Source organism: Onthophagus taurus, chromosome 2, assembly GCF_036711975.1.
Source record: "Onthophagus taurus isolate NC chromosome 2, IU_Otau_3.0, whole genome shotgun sequence".
Lineage (NCBI taxonomy): Eukaryota > Metazoa > Arthropoda > Insecta > Coleoptera > Scarabaeidae > Onthophagus > Onthophagus taurus.
This window is the reverse complement of record NC_091967.1, coordinates 26,454,934-26,473,974: the sequence shown is the minus strand read 5'-3', so window position 1 is coordinate 26,473,974 and position 19,041 is coordinate 26,454,934. Positions and strand designations below refer to the sequence as shown.

At 33.5% G+C, this 19,041-nt stretch overlaps 1 long non-coding RNA gene across 1 annotated transcript; it reads right to left on the bottom strand.

Annotated features, from left to right (window-relative positions):
* Window positions 1-2,256: 2,256 nt before the first annotated feature.
* On the bottom strand, window positions 2,257-2,668 carry LOC139429046 (uncharacterized). Its single transcript, XR_011639750.1, has 3 exons — window positions 2,599-2,668; window positions 2,403-2,532; window positions 2,257-2,340 (listed from the first exon to the last, which is right to left on the bottom strand). It is a non-coding gene; the product is annotated as an uncharacterized lncRNA (long non-coding RNA).
* Window positions 2,669-19,041: the final 16,373 nt, after the last annotated feature.

Genomic DNA, 19,041 nt, shown 5'->3' with positions numbered 1-19,041 from the left:
AAAGAGGTTATGTGTAGTTCCGATCGGATCGGCGCATTGTGCAAATGTACATATCGGGACATGTTCAAACTGGTCAGATCCCGATTGTATCATTTTTTCGTCATGTGACCTAACAGCTTTAGACATATGCCGATATGTCTAAATAAATCGGCCTCGGGCCGAATTCGTCATCTGCCTCCAACATATTTAACGTTCTAAACACATAGTCAAAAAAGATACACAAATTGGTCTCGACAGAGCGGTTAGGAATGAATCCGTGTTGGTCAATATGTAACGCAATTTTAACATGATTAAATATTCTGTGATAAATTATTTGCTCGAAAACTTATATGCAATTTAAATGAATTCCTAAAGAGATACAATAGTTTTGTTGTCATGTGAACATCATATGCTTTCTCTTTTAAAAAAAGGTCTAAGGAATATCTTAAAAGTTCATCGAGTTTATCGATTCTTTTTAGATGCACTTATATGCTTCGTATATTCAAGAAACTAAAAAATACAAAACAAGAACGATTTTAATACGGAAATTATGCAAATAATTGGTAATGGCGCTCTCGCCATTATACCGTGGTTCGCCGACATTGGGCGTAATTACTTGCACCGACGGCGCCACCGTCACCGCCTCTGATCACAAATTAAGATTTTGCCAATTACGAAATCTTCAAGATCTGGACGTTCGCGTGACGTTCCACATCTAAATGAACCGCAATTACACGAATATTGTTAGCTCTTATTGGAAGTTAAAAGTGTGTAAAGGATCTAATTTTAAGAACTAGCATCGTGAAGATGGTTAATGTTCGAAAAGAGTGCCAATTCAGATCAAACTCGATAATTACTCCTTCATTATATCGAACGTTTACTCAACGTAATAGAGTTATAGATACTTTTTTTTTAATTTTTTCTCCTTAATATAATATAGCATACGCCTCGTCTTCTTCCAGCAGCTGTATCCCGCTGTTATCGGGGCGTGAACAAAGCTGCAACTTTGTATTATTGGGGTACACACCTTCCTTCCTCCTCAATAACGAACATCATTATGCAACAAAACCAAAAGCGACGACGACACCATTATGCGAATAAAAACTGCCCAGTGATTGAATCGGGGGCGGTTCCCATAGACTCCTGTTTGGCTCCAAACAACCCCCTGGACGTCACACCCCCTATACATACAACGGGAGAACCGGGAGAGCACGCACTATAATTATCCGCAATTTTCGTGTCAAATTTTACAGTAATTTCATTATGCCCTTTCTGGTAGTTTTTTTTTTGCAGGCGAGATGAAAGAGGCCTGCTTTAGTCTATAAATCGACGTGTAGTCATTTCAATAGGGTTTTGCGCAACGAACTCACGCGTGCCGTTCTATAAAGTTTTATAAATAGGGAGGGAATATTACGTTAGTGGGAGACTGCTGAAGGATATGAAACAGATGCAAAATTTTGATTCGGTTAAAAAAATCTTAAAAATTCCATTATTTAAGTAATTTTATTTACTTCAAATACTATTTCTATTTCATTACAACATATTATTATAAAATTAAATTTTAATTTAAGGTCAACTTAAATAACATGAAATGAAATTAATAAATTGGAGTTAAGCAGTGTAATAATAATTATAATTGTTATTATGATCTAATCTTTCGTATTAAAAAAAAATATATTAAAAATATTCAAATGTATTTCTGGTTCAAAGAATTTTCTAACGACGATGGCGTGGCTAGAATGTTCAGGAGGGAACAGCAGAGCCAAAAAATAAACGTATCTGTGTTTTATTTATTAACGAAACGTGTAATTTTAGCGTGTGGCGTGCCAGAGCGCCATAACAGCAGCGCCTATCGTGAGCGAGACTCCACTACTACCTGGCCCGTATTAATTTAAATGGAAAGGTGGAGACATTACGTCCAATCGGTTATGGAGAATGATATTTCACTCGCCGTCCTCTTTTCATTCACTTCTGTCACCTACAGTATTACATGATATATTTTATTGATTTTTATTCTTCTATACATACAGAATATCTTCTTTCAAATTATTTAACATTCTCAATTATAAACCATAAAATCACTAAATCTTTGAATTGACGTTTTTGGATAAAGCTGATTATTATAACTCAACAACTGAAAGTGCTAGAAAAAGAAATTGAGGATGACAATGAACAAACATAACATTACTCGCATGTTATTACAACCAAACTATAATTTTGTTTTTTTTTTTTTGGTAAAATCCATGTTGTAAGATATAATCGAAATAAAATTCAATAAAACAAAAAACTTCTTTCTTGCTCTTTATTATAATATCCTCGGTACCGGTTTCGGCTTTATTAATTAGCCATCATCAGCCGAATCTACATATTTTGAAAATCACATTAAAATATATTTATAAATAAAATTAAACAGTTAAACTTACGGTCAAATATTCTAACAATTATCGAAGTTTGAAATCATGATCACATTAGTTGGGTAAATTTGTTAAAAGAAAAAGTCACTTTCGGCAAGGTAAAATACATAAAATAAGAAGAGAATTTTTGACAACGTTTCTGAAATAAAATAAAATAAAAAATATCGTTGAAAAAAGCACTAAAAGGGAACATTATAAAACTTACATGAACTAATAAAATTAATAACATATTAAAAATCCGGATGACTACAGATAAACAACTACATTATAATTTATAAGTATATTAAATTAATTAATATAATTATTTGGTTATTTCAAAAGCCTCCAAGAGGTCCATCTTGAAACCTTTCTCACATTTATGTAATAACTTTACGTTCTCAAAATCAATTTTGTTTCAATGATATGTTTATATACTTTGGAGGTACTTTTATATTTATGCTCTGCTAATCTATTACCCAGTTTACGTCCCGTCTGACTTATATATACAGACTTGCAATTAAAACAATTGACACGATATATCAAACTTAAATCTTCAGTATTTTGATCATTAAAATGGTAATTAGAGATTAAATTATTAAGCGAAGAATTATTAGAAAAGGACAAAGCAATGTTGTAAGAAGAAAAAACTTTTTTGGTAGATAAAGCCAAGGGACTAAAAGATATTGACTTAAATATTTTAAAATTAGGTGTTTTGACATAAAGCGGATCCAAAGTAATATTAATTTTACGTATTAAGTTTTTAATGATAAAGGAAAATCATGAAGTTTGGCGACGTTAAAAATATAGTTTAATTCTTTTGTTCTATTATATTCGGATAACGGATATTTAAAAACTGTATTATGAAAAATCTAAAACTAGCCAGTTTTTGAGATAAAGGGTGATTTGAATCGTAGGGAATAACTGTGGTAATGGCTGTGGGTTTTCTATAAATATCAAACTCAATCTTGTTTTCGAAATTATTCAATTTAAGATCTAGGAAATTTAGAGTTGTCTTATTTTCCAGTTCAACAGTGAACTTAAGATTACTGTGTAACTCATTAAGGTATTTATGAAACTGGTCCAATTCTTCCATATTACCCCCCCAAACACAAAATATATCATCGACATATCTCAACCATTTAAAAATATGTTTACCAAAAGGGTTAACCTCGTTAATTATAAAATTAGTTTCAAAGTGATTAAGGAAAATGTTCGACAATAAACCAGATAAAGGCATACCCATGTTATTTTAGGTAGCCCATCAGTTATTTTGTAATTACTATTGTTAAAAATGCAATAATTTTGATTGACAATATGTTTTAATATTTTGTGTAATTTGAAAAGGTCAGAAACATGATCCAAAGTGAAATCAACGGGTACATTGGAATACAAATCTTACAATACAAATGACGATATCGAACGAAATTAAAAACATTTTGTCAAGGTTTATATTCTGAACTTCTTTAATAAATTGCATTGACTTAAAAATTGAAAAAGATGAATTAAAATTTAGATATTGGAAAATATTGAGCATAACATTTGCTAATTTTGAAGTGGGTGAATTATTAAAGGAGGTAATGGGCCTGATGGGGCCTGATATTTTCCTTATGAAGTTTCGGTAGAACATAAAGTCTGGGAATTTTGGGGTTCATGTGGATGTAACAAGTGCTAAAGAACTGAGAAGATACTATTTTGCTTGAAGAGCTGAGGTGTGGGTTGAAATCAACCAAAGTACCCTTACATTGATTAATGAGTTCTCGTGTTTTTCTAATAGTTGTCTCAAGTGGACTTTTATTCAATTTCACATGATTGTCCTGCATAAATCGATTCGTCCTTTCTATGTATTGTTCTTTGTCTAAAATGACTGTTCCAGCCCCTTTATCGGCTTTTATATAGATAGCATTGTTTTCTTTGACTGTAGATTTAATTAACTTCACAATCTTCCAGTAATTTGTCTGTGGATAAATATTAGAATTATCCTGTTTTTCGGCCTCTTTTATTAACGGGATTAGATCGTTTTTTATAATTTAACATCGGGGCAACATTTAATTATTTTATCACATTCTATAGTTAGCATGGGTAAACTGTTATTAGAAATTAAAGAAAATTTATAACCTTTATTCAGAAGATTCTCCTCTTCGCTTGTAAATTGGATGTTAGTAAAATTTCGAAATTGAACGTTCTCGACCTTATCTCCGACTAATTTGGGTTGACCTTCTTTACTTTTCCTCAAGACCTGCAGCTTCATATTTTTCTTCCTCCATCCTTAAAACTGATGCCTGTGTTCTTATTATATTCGTTATTTCTTCCATCTCCCAAATAGTGTAAACGTTGGCTGAGGTGACGATTGTAATATGCCAAACATTCATAACATGTATTGAGGGTTTTAAAATGTTTCCGTTTCTCTTCTTTTAGCACTTTACTAGTGAAATGTTGTAACGTGATTGTTTCATGACTTTGCATCTCACCCTGGCAAAATTAGGAGTTATTCCTTCTCGGATGCAATTATTGACAAAATTAATATGATTTTTAGTGATTTCCAACCTGATGTAGACAATGTATAAAAAGTATAAGAAATAATAACATATCAAACACAAAACAATATAGATTCTATTTATAAATCCATATCCTACAATAATTTAATTGTTCAATCTAAAACCATTTTTGCAAAATATAACATAACATTGACTTTCTCCAATAGCCACACAATAAGCAAGACTCTGTCAAACCACCATAATAAACAAGCTTCCTTGAGCAACGGAGTTTACTCTGTTGAATGTCACAATTGCAATACTATTGGGTAATGCCATTGGGCAAACGGGTAGGAAACTTCAAACAAGAATCAAAGAACACAAAACTGATAATAAATCTAACATTTATAAACGCAACATCGAAACAGGACATAAAATCAATTACGATAACATAAAACTAATCCATAAACAACCCAAAGGCTATAAATTGGATCTTCTTGAAATGTTAGAAATAAAAAGATACGATAGCTCGCCCGAATATAAAATTCTAAATGATCAAACTTCATATTAATATAAACCCCTATTCAACTATTTAAAAAAGACCTCAAACTCTAAAACCCGCCTTTCTCATTCGCTTTCCATCCGGTTTCATTATTTTATGGTTAAAACTCGTGTTGTTTTATTGTTCACTTAACGTTGAAATTTTCAGTGATAAATTTTTATTTTTTGTTCATTTTGAGCTGTAATAGTAATGTTCGTTTTTTCTTGTGATTTTGTTTTTATATTACCCTTATATTAACAGTAAGTTTATTTTTAAGAGTTTTTTTTTATATGTTATTTCTTATACATTTTTTAATTGTGGTTTTCGCACTTAATTTAGATTCAGCTGATGATGAATATGATTATTCGAAACCGGTTCTGACAAAAATTTTAATAAATTAAGTAAATAAGAAGTTCTCCTTTTGTTTTTTATTTCAAACTATAATTATTACCAACCTAGAGGATATAAATTCCAAAATGTTTCAAATATCACACATTTAACAATACGGTTAATAACTCTGCATGAGAATCATAGTAATAAAAATTTTTAAACTGTCATCAAAATCAGTGACGTATTCAGTTATTATTCTGTATAATAGAAATTTTCGAATTAAATTAAAAATCAAAAGCAAAAAAATTAAATCATAAATGTGAAACAAACATGTTTGTAACAATTTAATATTAAGAAAAATTATTTTAGATGTAAAAGAAGCCACACATTTTTCAGAATTGTTCAGTATTACAACAATTTTCACTCTGTATGGTACATAAAAAACAATCTTAATAAGTAATCAGTCCTGCAATTTTTTCCTGTTACATCAACCACAAGTGAATCATTAGCCAATGTAATAATTCAAGAATTTAAAAAGTATAGACTTGGTTTAAATAATTTTCGTGGACAGAGGTATGATGGAGCTGCACCAATGAGTGCAAAGTTTAATGGAGTACAAGTAATATTAAAACAGCTATATCCGACAATGCTTCACATTCGTTGAATCTATCTATTTCAGACACCATTACTGTACAGCCTATTAGAAACTGTATGGCTATAATAGAAAATGTATACAATTTTTTTAATACACCAAATCGCCAAACTGTCTTAACCGAAAAAATCAATGAGTTAAATTCCACATCAAGACGAGACAAATTGAAACAACTGTGGCACCCGATGGATTCAACGGCAAGATTCTAATTGTCAACAATTGACACAAATAGATTGTAATGAAAGAACTGTTAGAGTCCATAGTTTCTGCTCTAGAAGACATATCAACTTGGAAAGATCAGGGATCGTCATCTGGGAAAACATTATTGAAATATTCTTTAAGTTCTTCCGAACTTATGTTGTGTCTTTTAATTATGGAAGTCGTTTTTGCATACACACTACTCTTGTCAAAATTATTTCAAATGATAAATACCGACTTGTTTCGAGCAGTTGCCCTTGCAGAAAATTGCATAGAACAACTAAAAAATCTTCGAAACAATGTTGACACATCTTTTAACAATATATTTCTGGAAGGAAACCAGTTGATATGGAATATATTTGGAGAACAATTGAAAAGACCATGACTTGTATTTAGACAAAGAAATAGAGCGAAATTTTGAAACAGAGAGTACAGAAGAATATTACAAAATATCAATTTTCATTCCATTCTTAGACAACGTCATAATGAAATTAGATAAGAGATTTCTTGCACCTAAAGATATCTTAGTAGCCTTTGGATGTTTAGTTCCATCAAGAGAAAAAATTTAAAATTTGGAAGGGCATCTATTAAATTTTGAACAGTTAGTAGAGAGAAGATTTTACAATAGTTTACCAGAAGAATTTTCCAAATCTCCTTTAAATGCATTATCAATTTGAGACTTGTTGAAAATTTTGTGCATCTTGCCAGAAAGCACAGCTACTCCCGAGAGAACATTTTCAACTCTAAAATTGTTGAAAACATATTTAAGAAATACTATAAGTGAGGATAGATTAAATGGAATGACGCTATTGATGATACTTTGATATGTTAACAAAAAGTTTGCATTTCTTTACATTATGTTGTTATTTAGAAAAAGGATTTATTTTATTTGTTATTAATTATTTCACAATAAACATTGTTACACTATGAAACAAATTTTATTCCATTCAAATATCATTTAAATGAAAAATTACTGTATGCATTTCAGTCATGAATCAGTATTTTGCCCCCCAAGTAGACTTTCTGATCAAAACAGTCCATAAAGGATTTCTTTCCAACTATTTCGAATATTTAGTTTCTGCATAAAATTTTGTGTCAAAAAATAAAAATGTTATGAAAAAGCTTTGTGACTGAAAATTATTTTTATTGAACCTACGTAACAATATCTCGAAAGAACCACAACCCAACTATGATTATTACCAACGTATAAAAGAAAAATTTAAACGGTTAAGCTGAACGGATCTGGGTAAACTGCTCTTAAAGACTAAAGATAGGTATTCGTTGTGATATTACTTATATATTAAAGAGTTAAGAAAAAATATTTATCATAACTAAACGCAAATTAAGAATCTTAGCAAATTATACTTAATAATAGAACAGACAAAGACAATAACTAAGACACTGTTTACCGCATTTACATAAGGAAGGCGTAGGATATGCATCACCTATTTGTATTCTAATTAAATAAAAACAACTATGTTTGTTGAGATGGATAATTTTATTTTTATTTTTCGGCTCTACCGGTTTCGACTACTTCTTGTAGTCATCTTCGGGAGAAATAAGCCACGTCAAATATACTTCGAATATTCTAAATCTAAATTCATTTTCTTCATTACACCTTCTTCTTGTTGTTAATTACTGTTAAAAACTTTTTCTATTTAGTCTTTTTTCTTTCTTCTTATAAAAAAAAAACAACCATAATTGTTTTTATTCAATTAAATTACCAAGATGGAAAGGAATGGTATTAATGAATATTTGTATTCTGGGAAAAAGTGATTATAACCTTTATTGACAGCCTCTAATAACGTTGGCTCGATGGGTGGCAATGTTTAGGATGATTTCAATGCAATCACATAAAGCCAACAATGTCACGTTCGTTTCGGAAGAAGTTATCTTATCGTAAGTCTATAAATATGTACTTCTAAGGCCGACTCGTTATAGTATAAATTTCCACTTCACTGAGTGAAGAGCTTTATATGTAAGATAGTAAGATATCATCTGGTTTTTGCTTATCCGGTTTAGATATAAATGTAATCGAAACATAGCATAAACAACTAGATATACAGTGAAACACCAGACAACCCCGATAGATTCTCGCTGGATGCGAAGACTCCACACTCTATTATACAAAAGAAGTTATGACAGCGCTTGGTACTTCTCTTCTTCACAGATCTCACTGGGCAACATCAATTCCTTGTATATTCCTTTTTTAAGACATTAAGGCGTTGGAGAAGTTGTAAGAACTGCCATCCTTTAGTAATACCAAAACGACGATCAAAACCCTTAAATTTGGACCTTCTTGAAATTCAATCCAATCGAACCTAACCTGATGCAATTCAATCCCTCCCAACCGGATTTTGTATTTTTTCATACAGAGGATTGGGATATACAGTATGTTCATTAATTATCGTACCAGCCGTTATCATTACAAGTATGCAACCAATATTACAGTAGGGTAGACTGGGTACGGTTGTGACAATTTTCATTTGATCGCGCATAATTTTGTTAGTATGTCGGTTAGCTGACAGAAAGGAGTTTTTATAGTAAAGTGTATATTTGTCAACGTCTACGAATACTAAAATCTGGTTATTAAATACAATGGTTAACTCATAGGAGCAAGTTAGAAAAAAAAAAAAAGAAAAAATGTATTGGACAGTGCTTGGGGTCGGTAGTGACAAATTCAAAAATACACCAAAATGGTCTACAATCTTTTATTGCGAGTAATATATATCTATAATTATTATAACAGTCTTCATATTACGATGAGTCAAAAAAGGTAACTAAACATATCTAATTATACATCATAGTAACTGTGTCAAAATGCAAAACAATATTAATAAATGGTATATCAAAATCAGTGAAACAAAGAGCTGAAAATATCTCCTTCGAGAAAAAATAAACATAAAAAAAAACAGAAGAAATCTAAGGTTTCATCACAGTTATGACAAATGTAATGACGACTACCACCTGTGCACTCTAAGTGTGACCAAAGCTCACATTTTCGTTGGCATTTGATCCACTTTTCGCCAGCCCTACTTGCAGAATATGCGCTTGCACAAACAAGACAGAAATACTCTGCTTCGTTCGATGACGATGGTGATATTTTCCTTTTCTTTGCTTTCCTTTTTCCTTTTGGTTCAGTAAGATTTTTTTACCTGCTTCGCCTTCATCGATTTTTCTTTTTCTTCATATTCTTGCCTGACAGCCTCCTTTTCAGGCGTATCTGTATAGATGGTCGACTTTTTGGTTCTGGAACCTCTTGTTTTTCTTTGGGGGGCCTTCGGAAAAGGTCGAACAATTTCAGGAGAAAAAACAGGTGGCATGCCTGAGGATGACACAACTGGCTGAACATTACTTGGATTTGAAATTAAAGATTCGCCCAATAAGGAAGCTGAAAGTGGCGGTATTTCACCGTTAGGATTATTCTCCCCAGTGTGAAGGCTTGGTCCGTTTTTTTCGAAGGATTGTGAAAAGCCAAATTCTTGTGTTAGATGCGGCAGTATTTCATTGTTAGCTACAGGATTGTTTCCCCCAGTGTCAGGATTGTTTTCACCAGTGTCAGGATTTAGTCTGTCAGTTACATAAGATGGCGCAGAGTCAATTTCTTGGAATGTATTACGATTATACAGATAAATATCAGTTTTGCAAAAACCAGCCTGAACGTTCGCTTGAGTGAAAGCCAGAGGCATAGCAGTTTTGATAATACCTGGTACATCCTAGATTGTCATTGTTTTTCCAGAATGACTTCGCATCCATCCATCACAAGCAGTAGTTATATCTTTTTTCAAGGGTCCGAAAACAGATTGATCCAAATGTTGAAGTGTGGAGGAAATGAAAGCAAAGTGATTCCATTTTCTTTACAAAAATCCAATGTATTAATATGGATATGCGAGGAATGGTTATTCAACACTAGCAAGACTCTATGTGTTGGAGAAGCATTAGAGAACTTCTTAAAATGTTCGAGAAATACTAGGAACGATGCATCTTGCATCCATCCTGAAGGATTTGCAGTACCAATCGATCCTATTGGTCCGTTGCGAACAAAATGATCGTGATAACGGACTCATGGAAATACAAATAAAGGAGGCATAGCATTGCCCAAGGCATTTACTGCAAAAGCAACCGTCACTAGTGTGCCTCGTTCAGCTGAAGTAAGAGATCCCACTTGTCGTATGCCACGTCTAGCTACGACTTTATCAGGTTTTTGAACGGTAGTGACGCCTGTTTCGTCAACATTGTATATATCCTGTGGTTCATAGGTGTGCCTGTCCATAACAGTTTGCAAATTGTCATAAAATGCTTCCACATTTGTTTTGTTAAAGCTTGTTGCTCTTGAAAGGCTAGTAGCTTGAGCCACACGAACAGACAGTGAAGGATTTCTATTCATGAATGAACGAAACCATTCCTTACCTGCCATTTCATTCTCATCCCAAGTACCAGGCCGCTTGAGATTGTATTTGGTAGTCAACTCAAAAGCTAACTTACGTACCTCTTTAGGAGAAAGGCCAAAATATATTTCTGCGCAACGTGTTATATATCTGAACAGCTGCTGTTCTTGCTTCTCAGAATTCAGAATTATGAGCGACATACCCCATACGGATGCTGTCTTCATTGTGATCAAGAAATTGTATCAAAATACTTACTTTTGACCGTTAAAAAGTAATGAAGGCCTTTAATGTCGCGCGATGGCTGACGCAGTACTGTGAAACACGTTCAGACAATGAAATCGCACCTCTTTCCTCTTGCACCCACCCCAGTTGTCCATATAGTTTCGCTAAAATTGCGACTGTCACAACCGTACCCTGGCACAACCGTACCCAGTTTACTCTATTGGTATTGTAATACGCAAATCGCATATTGTTTCTTAATGTGTAATAAGAAATAGTCTCTGAAGATGGCCAAGGGCCGAAACTAGTTAGACTTATATTAAATAAAAACCAGTTTAAAAGTACAGATTCAAATTTTAAATTATTTACCTACTTCTTACGTAGAAATGTTCAGTGATTACAACTAACTTTACCGCAATTTTTTTCATCCAGCGGTTGCGAAGATATCGATCTTTAAAGTGATGGATACAATGGTAGATCTATCAAAAAATTGATTTCATATGGCTTAAAATTTGTTCTCCGGCTGGGGAGGCATTTTACCATTGCTACTGATAATAATAATAATTTATTTCAACCAATTAGTAGTCCATAGCATTGGTCATCTTAACAAACTACAAAAAATAAATTTTTTAAATTTTTTGTTGCAATTAACGTTATTACAAAAAAGTTCAGTAAGCTCAAAAATGATAATAATATAGTTTATTTTCTTAAGTGGATTATTTTTGAAATATTTTCTAAATGTGTAAATTATGAGGCACAATTGTTACTACATATATACCTCATGTGCTTTACACTAATTGAAGCTTCCACGGTGTTGATTGCGCTGATTGTTTATTATTAAATAGTATTCCAAATAGTTAATGGACAGGTCTGCGGTTTGAAACGTTAACGGGAATATCTCATTGCCGTTAAGGTAAATATCGGTGATACATGTAAGTCTGACATGCAAAAGGCAGAATCTCTAATGATGTTCTTACACCTTTCTCAAATTGAAATAGTTGGAGTGAAATGGTTTACGGATTATTCTTTTGTGATTTATTATGAACAATTTTTGTTAATATCATTCTGTTCCATAGTTTTCAATTTTTGAGATATGAACAATTTCGTATGTAATTGGGTGAATTAGAAATGTTTGTAATTTTAAATTTGCTTGATTATTAATAACCATAATTAAGTTATAACAGCAAATAGATTACGTATCAATAAATATTTTTTGCTATCATTTTTAATTTTCTAGTTATTCTAAAAAATAATTATTTAAAAATATCAATTTCAAAATATTGGGATTTTATGGTTTATTATAACTAAAAATTAAAAGTAGTTGAATGCAATGCTTTACGGATTATGTTTTTGTGATTTATTATGAAAAATTTTTATTGCTATCATTCATATCTATTTATTATTATATTAATAGATATCTATTCATATCTATTTACCTATGGAGCTCGGGTAGCTCGATATCTCTGCGTTCGAAGCAATCCTGCTCGGTCAAAAAACTACTTGAGATACAGGATTAGATAAACGTAATGTTGAGAATTCAATGGTGCTACATACTTAATTTTATGGAGTTTAATGGACAGATTTCAATGCGATACACTTCTAGTAAAGATGATTTATGCAGTTAACCTTAATTAAACTTGATCACTTTCAATTAATAAGTTATGGACGATTTTAATTTGAGAATCTTCATGTTTTACTACTAATTTAAAATAAAAATACTTTTCATCTTCGACTTAAAATAACAGACCTAAAGCGGTTAATATTTTTTATAATGTTATTATAATAAATACAATGTAATTGACACTTAATTTAGTTTTTTTATAAACTAACTAGATGTTTACTTTGGAATAATTAAAGAAGTAGAGTTTATGAAGAGTGGTGATGATTATTTATGCTTTTAAGATTAAGTGCATGTGGTGCAATGTGTGCACATACAGCAATAAATTATGACGGTAATTGCTATCGTTTCGATCAGCAAACATGCCGGTATTTTCTGGTCAGCAAAGGTAAGTGCAAAACAAGAGTTTTGTCCCCGGTGCTACTGCCTTCTGTGCACGGATGGCTATGCCCGAGCATTACTTACGACTTCCTGTAACGGCGCGTGTAAATAGTGCACGTTTTGCGATAAAATCGCTAATTACAGCCTGACCATAACTTGTGAATTGCTTCGATGAGAATACAATTTACTTAATTTAAAATGAAAAAATTCATATAACCGTATAAAAGTGACAAGTAAAAATTGTTTCACATTAATATGTTGAAACTTTGTTGATTACAAAAATGTATGAATAATTAATTAAACTTTAACATTGTTTAAATTACTTTAAAAAATTTAATAGATAAAAAAATTAAAATCGTCAAAGTGTAATAGCTGAGATTTACAATGCGCATAAGAGAAGCAAAACACCGCGCCATATTGGCGATTTGCCGGCGGCAACGGCAGCAATATTACTCGATTATAGTGATGGAAGCGCGGACATTTTGCTCTCTCTACCCAGTTTTCTTCTTTCGGACGGCTTTAACCATCGTCTCTACGATGGCCGGTTATTTTATACATTAAATTACCATGAACCGAGTAGCTTCAATGTCTAACATTAGGGGTAGGAAGCGGCCCCCGGCTAAAATTTAAGTGCTTACGATTTGCAGAGAGCAGTTTGTTGTTTATTTCGATCTTTAAAACGGAGTGAATTGGTATATAAAATTTATAATGGCTGCTATAAAAATTTCAATGACAAAATTGTGTTAAAATTATAATGCGCTATTGTACGAGATTGTCCATCATTCAATGTATCTCATTATTTGAAATTGGTCAGGCAACAAACGAGAACCAATTACATATCGATCAAGCGCTAAAATGGGCACAGTTATTACGAAACGTAAGAATGTTGCAATTTAAAGCAACGTTTCTAGGAAACGATCAAACAGAAAAAAAGAGGTGGTTATTGCTTGTACTGATTATACAGTTCGTGGGTTTTTTGATAAAATCGACGAAATCGGTTTTATACTAGCGCGTATTAAAAGCGTACTTAAAGATATTAAAGATTAGCATGTCGATAATCTCAACAATTTTGTTTAAAAAATAACACAAATTTAAGGTCTTCACCTTTTTATTTCATCTTATCAATAATTTATAAAATAAAGAAGATCACTAAGAAAAAATATAACCTAACTTAATATAGTCTAATTCACAACAATTAATTTTATTAATTTTCTTAAAGAAATTAAATCTGTCGCAATTCAGAAATTAAATGTGATAGAGAAAAATATCTTACATGAAAATTGTGAATAATGAACCAAAAACCATAATTCATAGATCCACTTAACGTTGGTATATTTAGTACACAGATTCATTTTGATTCACCCCAATCAGCTTTTTTTATATTCCAAAATTTAAAATTTTGAAAAACTATAGCCTGTTTAACACTTTTAGTTGTGTCGTTCTGGCCAAGTAAAAAGAAAATGTTTCCAGACGATTTGAACTATTTTGACATAATTCATAACTAGATCCAATTTACGTAGGTATATTTAATACACAGATTCATTTTGATTCACCCCAAACAGCTTTTTCTATATTCCAAAATTTTAAATTTTCTGAAAAACTATAGCCTGTTTAACACTTTTAGTTGTGTCGTTCGGGCCAAGTAAAAAGAAAATGTTTCCAGACGACTTGAACTATTTTGACATACAGGATTAATCCTTTTATATCACGACACTGTTAAATACTTAAACTAGTTGGGAATAACTGAAGAATAGGAATACTGCGTTAAAAAATGGAAAAGCATCAGGGATTGATGGCATACCATCGAAAGTACTCAAGGCGAATGGCAAAGATCTAGCGACGAATATTTACGCATTACTGTAGAAGATCTGGGAAGAAGAAAACTTTCTTGAGAAATGGAAAAAAATCATAACACACCCCGTATCTAAAAAAGGAGACAACTTTCATACGGAAACTACCGCGGCATTTTGCCCCTGTTCATGAGGTACAAAATTGGCTATCCCACAAACATACATTCAAAACATTGGTATTTCGTAATACCCGAATCTTGTCCAAGAAGCCTGACAGTAATTTTCAAATCTCTACACATATTCCATTGGTGCTCTTTATATACAGGGTGTTCAGTGACTCGACCGACAAACATACCATATTTTCCGGGGGTCATTACGACCAAAAAATAGTATATCACCTATAGGTGAATTCCTCTTTATTTCGGAAATATCGAAGAAATTAAAGAAATTGATAGTTAGTCTTGACGATTTAACGTTTGACAAATTAATGATTTTTGTGCTCTCTTATTAATTTAAGCCATTACTATTCTACTAATGCAGTATATGCCGATATGACTTTCGTATATGGTTTTTGCAATGGAAGAGGACAACTTCAGCTACGGAGTATCTCAGGCGATACCCAGATCGCATTGTGTCTCACCACACAACATTTTCAAATGTTTTTCGTTGCTTGAGAGAGACGGTATTATTCCCACGTCGTCGTGTAGAAAGAGATGGAGATTGGCACTCTGAAGCAGTTTTAAATGCAGTTGAACAAAGTCCTTCTACCAGTATTCGTAGAATAGCTCATACAACGGGAATTCCTTAAACCAACGTATGGAGAATTCTGCACTATGATGGACTTTATCCCTACCATTAACAAAAAGTCCAACATTTACTTCCGCAAGATCTAGAAAATCAAGAACGGTATTGCCAGTGGTTACAAAATAATTTAGAAGTTATTTCATACATACTTTTTACGGATGAGGCCCAGTTTACATGGAATGGTATTAACAACACACATAATTTTCACATCTGGACGGATCGAAACCCACACGAAAAAATCGTTGTTAACCATCAATATCGTTTGTCCGTCACGTGTGGTGCGGCTTGTTAAATAATCATCTTATTGGGCCTCATTTTTTGAAGGACGTCGTAGTGCAGAACCTTACCTTCACTTTTTGGAAGAAGTATTGCCGAATTACATGGAAGATATTCCTCTAGAAGCTCGTCGTGGTTCCAGCAAGATGAGGCATCATATTTTGTGAGACAAGTGCCGGTATTTCTTAATGAAAATTTTCCGGAAAGGTGGATAGAACGAGGTGGTCCTGTATATTGGTCAACTCGGTCACCTGACTTGTCGCCTCTAGATTTTTTCTGTGGGGTTGCTTCAAATCTCGTGTGTATAGTAGTAATCGTAAACCAGATATGCGCTAAGAGTTGATTGACAGAATAGTTGAAGTTACTAATTTGCTAAAGATTGAATTGGCAGTAATTAACTGGCAACATTCTATGACACGAAAGATAGCTGCATGTGAGAAAATGGCGGTTCTCATCTTGAACAGCTGCTGTAATTTTGTGTTAATGAGCCACCCATTCATAAATAAATTTTCTTTTATCATTATTTATTTTTATTTCGATATCTCCAAGATGCATGCCAGTAATTTTATCCACACATATTCCATTTGTGCTGTTTATATTTAATAGCTTCAAGAACAGTTTTGACATGTTATACCATGGTATACCATCGGAAGTACTCAAGGCGGCTGGCAAAGATGTAGCGCCGAATATTTATGCATTACTGTAGAAGATTTAGGAAGAAGAAAACTTACTTGAGGGATGGAAAAAACCGTAATATACCCCATATAAAAAAAGGAGACAACTTTGTCTGAGAATATAACGTCGACATTTATAATATATTTGTAGATCAGACAGGCGTATGATTCTATCAATAGACAACAACTCTACAAGATCCTGAAATACTTTGATATTCCAGCAAAACTGATACGGCTTATATAGAGCACCAAGACATGCACTAAAGCGGGCTCACATGGCCTGAAATAGGGAGATGGGCTAGCACCCACCCTGTGTAACCCGGCTCTATAATATGCGAAAAGGAATCTGGAGGTGAAGAGATCAGATTTATTAATCAACGTTTACGTTCACTCAGAAATCGGCAGAAATTGCAGATATTTTCAAAAGAAAAACATTGAGGGATTTGATCAAGATACAACCATTATTACCACATGTATTCTCTAGTCACTAATAACTCAATGTAATAGAATCTGCTTTGCAGAACAACTTTGCGGCAGATATCATGACTACAATATTATATCACAACAATATAACTAATATAATTCTTTCTTTTTCAGATTCCAAGGCAGGACCAGGATACATCCCACTCCTACTCACGTAAGTATCAATAAGGACACCAACATCAAAAATAAGTAGTTTCCGTTCACATTACAGGTACTAGGATCTAGACCAGCATTCAACACTCTACATGACTACAACCATATATCATAAGATTTCACCCAATAACCAGACTTAGTCTTTGTATTTCTATTGCAAGTTCCAAACATAGGGCCAGGATGCATCTTAGTCAGCAGTCAGGTAAGATTTTCAAGCTATATCACTCTGTTTTTAAAAATCCTTTCTCCAAACTCTTTTAGGGCCTCAAACACTCTCTCCTCCGTTACAACCCTCATCAGTCCATTTACTCCAACCCAGTCAATCCGAACGTGTTCATAAATTCACTGCAATATGCAGTTCAACGTTTTCCTCTGCCCACACCTATACCAATCTACTTGTTCTAGATCCAATTCCTCCAGTTTAGTCCTTATGGAGCATGTCCAATCAGCACGAAGACCATATGGAGACTCAACTTAGACCATGGTCGATGTTCTTCAGTTGTTTCCTTAATGTAACTATAGGTAACTCCTCTTTTGGCAAAATCCATTCGCTTTTCCTGGGACAATCTTCTCGTTAGGACGTTAATGATCTTTCTCTTGTTCCTCCTCCATCCAGGAATCACTCTTATCCTTCCATCCACGTTACAATACTCCCTTCTCTCCCCGATCAAACTACTATCCTATATACGTCCTCACAACAACCAAGTTCCACGAAAACCTGTCAGTTAAAACATGCTAAGCATCATTCAAAACCATCCTACAGACCGGCACTATCGCTAGCAAAATCAACCTCTATGGCAAGTAATTTCCAACGGTAATGGCTGTTCCCCACTCTTTCTGCTTAGACCCCTTTGTCACCTCTTGTAACTTTTGCTTCTTTTTTATCTCTTTCACCAATCTCCTGTTCACTTCACTTTCCATCACGAGCTATTGAAGTAGCTCCTCCACCTTATTAAATTGCTCTTGTATCACATGTCTGGTGTTTTCAGACAACCTTGCTGAATCATTAATCAGGAATATCTGTAATTCCTTTTTCACGATTCTCATTCTTTCTAGTAGACCACGTGACAGTGGCGGGTGACGAGACGAACCTCATCACCCGCCACGTCCATTTTCACATTCGTTTCGAGAAGACATCGAGGACAACCGCGGAATCCCTCATCATCCTGAGCCGATATTATTGGCCTAACAACCACTTAACTCCATCCTTTCAACCAGCTGCGCCACCTTTGGCGATGATCAAGCCACGCTCTCCTACTACGAAACGTGTAAATCCTCTCCTACACTTCTTCCGCCTTCTCTCTTGCGTCAATACGCACTGTCTTGAGATTACTTTGGCTACTCACTCTAACTACTTTTATTTAATTGACTTATTACCTTCGTGGAACCCGCCAACACTGACGATCTAATCGCGCGACGGTAGCCGAATCAACGAACGACCAACGAACGCAACCCAACGAAGGAAGTATAAGGAACGCCAACCATAACCCGCTTGACACGAAGCCACCCTAGCTCCCATACGAGAAGTTCGAAAGCAGTGTTGCTGCATAACTCCAATAAATACGTTTCCTTACCTATTGCTCATTCCGTACACTTAAAAGAGTACGAAAACACAGTATCATCAGACAGTATCATCTCTATCGTTCTACAGCCCGAATGGAGCCTTGACCTCCTTCAACCTTTGCTCCAAT